The sequence below is a fragment of the Rhinopithecus roxellana genome, chromosome 10 (genome assembly GCF_007565055.1).
Source record: "Rhinopithecus roxellana isolate Shanxi Qingling chromosome 10, ASM756505v1, whole genome shotgun sequence".
In the NCBI taxonomy this organism is placed as follows: Eukaryota; Metazoa; Chordata; class Mammalia; order Primates; family Cercopithecidae; genus Rhinopithecus; species Rhinopithecus roxellana.
The window spans coordinates 7,499,165-7,508,502 of record NC_044558.1 but is presented as its reverse complement, the minus strand read 5'-3'; the positions used below and the strand labels follow the sequence as shown (position 1 = coordinate 7,508,502).

Here is a 9,338-nt window from a genome sequence, read left to right as displayed (position 1 = left end):
AAAGTGCTGGGATTACAGGTGTGAGCCACCGTACCCGGCCAACAAGCAAGTTTCTATTCTGCTTGAGTGCTTACAAGAAGCTAATATTATATTTACTAGATAATTAGAATCAAATCTATAAGCTTTCAGATTTTAAGTTATTCTTATGAAAAACATTATTTCCTTTTTTTTAATGGTGAAAAGATATACATCTATTTAGAATCAGCCAGCTGGACTCAGTTTAGATGATCCCAAGTTTGTTGGCAACATCCAAAGCATCGTAATCAGGAGCCAGTCGAACATATGCCTTCTTCTCTCCATCAGGCCAAATCAGGATGTTGACTGGGGCCACATCCACATCCCAGAGCTTCTTCACAGTCTGTTTGATCTGGTGCTTGTTGGCTTTAACATCAACAGTGAACACAAGCGTGTTGTAGTCTTCTATCGTCTTCGTGGCTGACTCAGTGGTCAGTGGAAACTTGATGATAGCATGGTGGTCAAGCTTGTTTCTCCAGGAGGTGCTCTTCCCAGGATATCTGGGCTGCCACTGGAGTTGCAGTGTCTTGGGACGCTGGAAGGTGGGGGAGGTGCAGATCTTCTTTTTTTGGGGGGCTGTGGACACATTTCAACACTGTCTTCTTGGCCTTTAAAGCCTTTGCTTCGGCTTTGGCTTTAGGAGGGGCAGGAGCTTCCTTCTTCGCTTTTGGTGCCATCTTGTGAAAAGCGAAAAACATTATTTCAATAATAAGGTTTTTTACAGTAAATCTGCCTAATAGTAGTTTCCAAAATACTTTTGGTAATTTTTAATCTTAAAGTTAAGCTAAGTAAAATATTTCCATCAAATATCTAGATCATTTAAAAATAAGATACAATACTAAAACATTAATTACTTGACATAAGTAATTCAAGTTTATATACATTTGGCTTCTTATTTTTACAGAGAAACTAGATATTTTGGCCTGTTAATAAACATGTTTTTGCCTACCACACTGAGAAATTGTACTATGAGAAAACACATCCTGATGTTGGAAGATGGTATACTCATACATTTTCTAATCTACTACAGAATGTTAATATATGACAGTTTAAAACTATCTACATCCTAGTTTTCTCTGGAAAATAAAAGTATTAAAATTATAATCAATATATGTAAATAAAACTACTAGAAACAGGCCAGGCGCAGTGGCTCATACCTACAATCCCAGCACTTTGGGAGGCCAAGATGGGTGGATCATGAGGTCAGGAGATCCAGACCATCCTGGCTAACACAGTGAAACAATGTCTCCACTAAAAATACAAAAAATTAGCTGGGCACAGTGGCAGGGGCCTATAGTACCAGCTACTCAGGAGACTTAGGCAGGAGAATGGCGTGAACCCGGGAGGTGGAGCTTTCAGTGAGCCGAGATCATGCCACCGCACTCCAGCCTGGGGGACAGAGCAAGACTCTGTCAAAACAAAAAAAAAAAACAAAAAAAAAACACAACAAGAAACAATAGAATAACTAGAAACAACTCTATGCAAAGCATGTAAGAAAAGTAGGGCATGTTTTGCAAGCAAAATAGGATGCAATATTTTATGAGGCAAACCATACAAAATATACAAATAAAAAGAGATACCTAACCTTGTATATAATTATATAAAATTCCTGAAAATTTGTCAACGTCCTCCTTATTCACGCTATGAGCTGGTATAGAGTTATGAATCATAATTCCAGTTATTATTTTAAGTGTCGTATGTCACAGAAAAAAAAATCAGATATCCTTCTCAGTTGTGGTAGAATGAACTCTCATCAGATCTTTCATCACAACCATTTCATACCTTTTGTCATTTAGATATTATTTCCCACTGATGCTTTCCTGAAAGCTCCTGCAATCAGCTACAGGTCAGAATACCTAACCCTAACCCTAACCCAGGCCCTGACCCTAACCCCTAACACTAACCCTAACCCTAACCACTAACTCTAAACCCTAATCCTAAACCTAACCCTAACCCTAACCCTAAACCCTAAACCTAACACAAACCCTAACCCTAAACCCGGATCCTGACCCAGACCCTGACCCTAACCCTAACCCCTAACCCTAAACCCTAAACCTAAACCCTAACCCTAACCTTGACCCCAACCCCGACCCGGACCCGAACCAGAACCTGACCCGGACACAGACCCGAATCCGAACCCTAGCCCTAGCCTTAGCCCTAGCCCTATCCCTGACCCTAACCCGAACCCTAGCCCTGACCCTGACCCGAACCCTAGCCCTAGCCCTAGCCCTGACCCTGACTCTGACCCTGACACTAACCCTACCCCTGACTCTACCCCAACCCTGACCCTGACCCTACCCTTGACCCTACCCCGACCCTAACCCTAACCCTAAACCCAAACCGGAACCCGAACCCTAAACCCTAACCTGAACCCGAACCCTAACCCTAATTACCGGGAACTGCCATGCTTGAAGATCTCCCTGTTTTGTGGCTTTATCAATGATTTCATGCAGTGTACTACCTTTTCCACTAGGTGGTGCTGTAGGATTGAACACCATCGCCTTGGGTTGCTCGTATAGTACCGTGCTGTTTGGCACCAGACACACCGCTTGAGGTCTATATTGAACCTCAGGAGGTGGCCCATCCTGAAACTCGGCTGGCGGCCAGTATTGATAAACTACTGGCAGTTGGGTCTTATTTTCTACTGGATGATATTGTGGATACTGTGTCTGGATTGGCATTGCCAGGATAGAGACTCTATCCTTTTCTACTTGATATTCTCCTGGGATTTGCAGTTGTCTAACCTGCATTTGAGGTTGTAATGTCATAGGCATCTGAACCGCAGGAGGAGGAGTTGATGGCCATCGTGGTTTAGGCTCTGATGGCCCCAGTAATTCTGGCCCTCCTTGCCCCAATTTTGATGATTCAGGATATATTACCTCCTGTAATTGATTGTAGTCAACATTTTCGTTGACCAAGCCATTACAGAGTCCGCTACATTTTTACAATGTGAACTTTCCATTCCTTTCTTTAACTCTGTCCCTGACTCTTCTTCACAATCCATCACACAGCTTTCAGGGACATCGGAAACTCAAACGCTATCTTCTTCTGTTGAAATGGTTCTAAAGTTGCTTTTTTTTTTTTTTTTTTTTTTTTTTTTTTTTGAGACAGAGTCTCGCTCTGCCGCCCAGGCTGGAGTGCAGTGGCCGGATCTCAGCTCACAGCAAGCTCCGCCTCCCAGGTTTATGCCATTCTCCTGCCTCAGCCTCCCGAGTAGCTGGGACTACAGGCGCCCGCCACCTCGCCTGGCTAGTTTTTTTGTATTTCTAGTAGAGACGGGGTTTCACTGTGTTAGCCAGGATGGTCTCGATCTCCTGACCTCGTGATCTGCCCGTCTCGGCCTCCCAAAGTGCTGGGATTACAGGCTTGAGCCACCGCACCTGGCCTAAAGTTGCTTTAATAATGGTCCAATCATTCCACACTGTAAATGGGATGATTTTACCTTCCCTATTTGCTTGTTTTAATTCTTTGCCAATTTTTTCCCAATCTTTTAGATCTAAAGTTGCCTGTTCTGGAAACCAAGGGCAGAATTGTTCTATCGTTTGAAATAGCATAATTAGGTTTTCTGTAGAAGCTCTAACTCCCCCGCTTGTTAAAAGAATTTTAATGAAGCTAAGAGGCATATTTACTTTCAGTTTGTCCCATTGTTACCCTGGGTTCCTCCGAGTGCACAAGCTTACTGCAAGGATGACCGTGGACGTACTCGGGAATCTCTCGTCGACTCGTCCTCAATTCTCACATTCTTAGTGTACCTTCACCCTAGAGAAAGGCACCCACACTGGGTGCCAGAAGAAGGGGTGGCCTGCCCCTCCACAGGGGTATTTCTCGTCAGGTGGTACAAGAGACAGAAAAGAAATAAGACACAGAGACAAAGTATACAGAAAGAACAGTGGGCCCAGGAGACTGGCATTCAGTATACGGAGGACCTGTGCTGGTACCAGTCCCTGAGTTCCCTCAGTATTTATTGATTACTGTTTTCACTATCTCAGCAAGGGGAATGTGGCAGGAGAACAGGGTGATAGTGGGGAGGAGGTCAACAAGAAAACACGTGAGCAAAGGAATCTGTGTCACAAATAAGTTCAAGGGAAGGTACTATGCCTGGATGAGCACATAGGCCAGATTTAGGGATCTCTCCACCCAGACATCTCAGTGTAGTAAAGAATAACAGCAGCATTGCCACCAGCCTATCTCACCTCCAGCCACAGGGCAGTCTTCTCCTATCTCAGAATGGAATGAATGTACACCCGGGTTTTATACCGAGTCATTCCATTCCCAGGGGCATGCAGGAGACAGAGGCCTTTCTCTTATCCCAATCGCAAGAGGCCTTCCTCTTTTATTAATCCTTCTCAGCACAGACCCTTCACGGGTGTCGGGCTGGGGGATGGTCAGGTCTTTCACGTCCCATGAGGCCATATCTCAGGCTGTCTGGGTGGGGAGAAACCTTGGACAATACCCAGCTTTCCTGTGCAAAAGTGCCTGCAGCTTTCTGCAGTGCATTGTGCCCCTGGTTAATAGAGAATGGAGAATGGTGACGACTTTTACCCAGCATACTGCCTGTAAACATATTGTTAACAAGGCACATCCTGCACAGTCCCAGATCCCTTAAACCTTGATTCCATACAACACACGTTTCTGTGAGCACAGGGCTGGGGCTAAAGTTACAGATTAACAGCATCTCAAGGCAAAACAATTGTTCAGGGTACAGATCAAAATGGAGTTTCTTATGTCTTCCTTTTCTACACAGACACAGTTAACAGTCTGATCTCTCTTTCTTTTCCCTACACTTAACCTGCTCCTCAGTCATCCCTAGGCAGAACCATGTTCATTGGCTTCTGATTTGTCCTTGCCATTTTTATTGTGGAAAGAAGCAAATATGAGTTTCTGTTACATTCTGATTTCCCTTTTTTTCCTCACACAGTAGGTAGTGCACTCTCTCCAGTGCTCTGAATCTTGCTTTTATCACTTGTGCACACCAGGTGGCAAATATATTCCTTATTTTTTATGGCTGCATACATTGTGTGGATGGACTATAGTTTATTTGATCAGTCCCCTATGAATGGGCATTGGGCTGACTCTAATCAATCATGTTGTTGCTATCTGCTAGTTCTCTTAACTTTTTAAAATATAATTATGGGTTCACAGGTAGTTGCAAAAATAGTAGAGGGCATCTCTTGGATGACTTACTTGGCTTCCCCTAACAGTGCCGTCTCACAGAACAGCGGGACACCATCCAACCGGGCACTGGCATTGGTTGACTATTGTTAAGACTACGGACCTTGTTAGACTATGGACCTTATGCAGCCTTCAGTGTTTATATGCAGTGTGTGTGTGTGTGTGTGTGTGTGTGTGTGTGTGTGTGTGTGTGTGTGTGTTCTATGCATGGTGATCTCACGTGCAGTATCTTGTAACCATCTCCACCCCTGCCATTGCCATAGAACTGTTTCCTCACTGAGTGGAACTCACCTCCCTTGTCATTCTTCTTTTGAGTCACATCCCCACACATTGCCCCTGTGTCCCTGGCAGCCACAAATCTGTTCTCTGTTCTCCATCTCTAGTTTTGTCATATGGAGGATGTTATGTACGTGGAACCGTGTAGCGTGTAACCTTTTATAAGACTGGCCTTTTCCACCAAACTTCCTTCTCTCATGATCCTCCAGGTTGTTACCCATATCAGTAGTTGATTTCTTTTTACTCCCGGGTGGCAATCTCTTGTATGGATATCCTAGAGTTTGTTGACTCCTTCACCATTGAAAGATATTTGGGTGGTTTCCACTGTGAGGCTATTCTGAATAAAGCTCTTAGGAACATGCATGTACAGATTTTTGTGAACCTGAATTTTCATTCTTTGGGGTAAATGCCAAAGAGTACAGTTACTGAGTCACATGGGAAGTACATGTTTGGTTTTTTAAGAAACTGCCAAATTCTTTTCTAAAGTGGCTGTACCATTTTTCAGTCACACCGGCGATGTATGAGATGTTCAGTTTTCTTGCATTTCTGCTAGCACTTGGTGTTATTTTTTATCTTACCCATTCTAACTGGCATAGTGAGAGCTCATTGTGGTTTTAATGTTCATTTCTCTAATGGCCAATGGTGCTGACCATATTTACATGTGCACATTTGCTGTTCAGCTACTTTGTTTGGTGAAATGTCTGTCCATGTCTTTTGTCTCATTTCTCATGGGATTTTTTAAAAATGTATTGAGTTTTGAGAGTTCTTCATAGATTCCAGATACAAGTCCTTTGTTGGATATGTGGTTGCGGTTATTTTCACTCGGTCTGCAGTGTGTCTTTTCATCCTCTTAATAAGATCCTTCACAGAGCAAAAGGCCTCCATTTTCATGAAGCCCATTTTATCAGTTTTTATTTCTATAAATTATTTTGGTGTCATTTCTAAGAACTGGGTGTTGACTATTTCCATGTTTTTCCTTACTCACTAGAGTCTTCTTTCTACGTTAGAGGAAAAGGAGTTGCCTCTGCTACTCTTCCCATCCTGTTCCTGAGAAGAAAACACTGAACCCCCAGAAGCTGCATGCTGTGCTGACCTGGCTGCCACTCTCCCCACAGTCCTGGAGTGGGGAGGCTTGGTACTGCCTCCCACCACCTCCAGCCACACCTTTCCTTTCTTCAAAAACCTAAAACGCTGTTCTCTCTCTGAAGTTGTTTCAAGAAAGCTCCTAAAACAGTGTCTCAAACTTCTGTGAATTCTTCCCACAGTCATAAAGACATTTCACAAGAAGACCCCCTAGATACTCACATCTTTACCCACAGTCATAAGACATTTCACAAGGAGACCCTCTAGATACTCACATCTTTATCAATTTAACAAATGTTTCGCAGCACAGCACTTACCTTTGTGACGTGTGATGCACACTGATAGTTTGTATTGTGCTACACTGCGCTAATCTTTTAAAAGCCAGTCATAGCTGACCAAATGGATGTCACCACCTCCAACACATCTAGGTCTGCAACTAAAATACTCCAAATATTCCAGCAAGGACCAAAAATCTCAGGCCTAGATTTGCCACCAGTGCCCTCTTCTGGGCAGCTTTATTATAAGCAGTGTCTTGAAACATTTGTATGATTGTCAATATATGTATGTGTGCACTGAGTCTCACCAGAAAATACATCTATGTCTGTTGGTTACAGTCTAAAATGTTTAAGAAACCATGTTTAGAAGTTTTCCTAGTCAGGAAAGGCCAAATAAAAAGGGTATCGTGTGTGTGAGTCATGGGGGCTCTCATTTCACTAAGGAGATAACAGAGGCTGTGCAGATGTTTTTCTCTGTGATCTCCTCTCCTCCTACAAATCATGCCCAGAGGAGGGATCTCAGGGGTCTCCCCCTGCCTCTCCAGACCCTTCCCCATACCCAGGTCGGCCTGGGCAGAGGGCAGCAGAGCTCACATCTGTGTGGAGAGCAGCCATGCACTTTACCCAGGTGGTGAAGGAAGGCCCAGGGGGGCACCACCTGGGAGGCACCATGAAGCGGGTAAGGACACCTGCCCCAGCCTCTTGTGCCCTAGGTGTTGGGATGAGACAGGGCCTGGGGAGAGATGCACCATCAGTCCTATTCTCTCCTGGGGCTCCAAGTCAGAAAGGGTCAGCTCAAGTGGGCCCACTGGTGTCCACTAGGTGGTGCTGCTGTCCTGTCTCACTGCTGTGCCTTTGCGGCACGGGATTGCACTTCTCCAAGAGAAAGCTCTTCTGTGGTATCCAACTCTCAATGAGGTGCCTCAGTGCCACTCTCCTCCTTGAGAATGACTGTGCAGATTTGCCAGATTTCCTTTACTGTTCCTGCACGTAGTTTAAACCAGATTGCCAGCACCAGGTCTCATTCACCATTTTTCTTTTTGTTAACTTGCCGTCAGCCTTTTCTTTGACCGCTTCTTTCTGTTCATGTGTACTTGCTATCTCTTAGCCCAGACTTCCCGTGTGCTTTCCACCGGGCCTTTGGGAGGTCACAGGGTCCTGATGCTGTGGTCTTGGTCTGCAGGTGTCTGACTTCCAGCAACTGCTGGCCTGTCCCGGGGTGGAAGCTGAGCACTGTAGTGGAGTTTTCCTGTGGAGAGGAGCCACGCCCAGACTGGGACGGGCCAGTGTTCATATTCTGGCCCTTGTTGTCTGCATGTAACCTCATACCATGACCAGGCACGGGGCGGAGACAACCCCGAGAAGGGAGCCTCACCCTTCATGTGCTCACCTAGGCTCTCCTGCTCTGCTCCCTGCTGCCCAGTGTGACTGGTGATGGCAGGTGGGTGAGTGCTGTCAATCGCTGCTCCTACACTGTAAGAGAGCGTGAGAAATCCCCATCCAGCATACCTGCATCTCCAGTTTTCGGCACCTCCCTGGGTCTCACTGGATCACGTGATCCTGCCCCTTGTCATCTGCAGCGGGATCGCCAATCAGCCCCCGGAATTCACGTTCCGGAAGAGAGAGCTGCCTCAGATGGTCAGTCCCAGCCAGCTCGCCCTGCCACCGCCTGGGCTCGGGCAGAAAGGGGTTTTCCGGGGCAGGGCGCACTGGCCCACCCTGTGTGTTTCCAGGTGTTGGGCAATTGCACTGGGACACCTGCTACAGAGCGCACAGGATGAGCGGCACCAATCTAGATGCCTATGGAGGAAAGTCTGAGCTTCCCCACCCCTCAACCCTAAGGCTGCTACATTTTCTTAAAACCGCCAGGCATCCCCTGAGGATGCCACGCATGAGAAAGCTGCTCGTTCCCTTTGGCTCTTTTGCTCTTTAGTTATGTCCTCTCCTGCTGCAGGCAAGGATGAGGGACTTGGGGGCATCTCCTGTGGCGTGCCCGGGTGTGCAGTACCTGTCATTGCGTAGCCCATCAGGACCCTGGAGTGAAGAAGGGAGGACTCAGTGCCGGGGCAATAGGAAGGCACCCTGGGACACTAGTGAGGTGACATGTGTCAGAAAGGCACAGTCAGCAGCAGCAGCTGTGTTTGGTGGGAGGTGGCACCTTCCACCTGGGGTTCCCACCCAGGGCAGCCAAGTCCTCCCCCCAGCTGCAGTCATGCCATGGGTCTCTCTCCTCAGTTTTGAGCCTCAAGGTTAAGACACCATTTGTAGGGTGGCTGAGGGTTTGCTCCATGGGGGCTCCCTCTCTTCCTTCCTTAGATGGACAAGGTGGGTGGCCTCCTCTGTAACCTGTGCAGTGTGGTTCCTGGAGAGTTGGTCTGTTTCTTCCCATCCTACAAGTACCTGCACCAGGTCCATGCCCACTGGGAGAAAGGCAGCCTGCTGGGCCGCCTGGCCACCAGAAAGGTGAGTGGCCCGTCAGCTGGCCCTCCTACTCATAAGGACAGTGCCACTGAGTCC

General features: G+C 46.4%; 1 pseudogene; it reads right to left on the bottom strand.

Annotated features, from left to right (window-relative positions):
* Positions 1 to 212: 212 nt before the first annotated feature.
* Positions 213 to 3,694, bottom strand: LOC115899980 (annotated as a pseudogene).
* Positions 3,695 to 9,338: the final 5,644 nt, after the last annotated feature.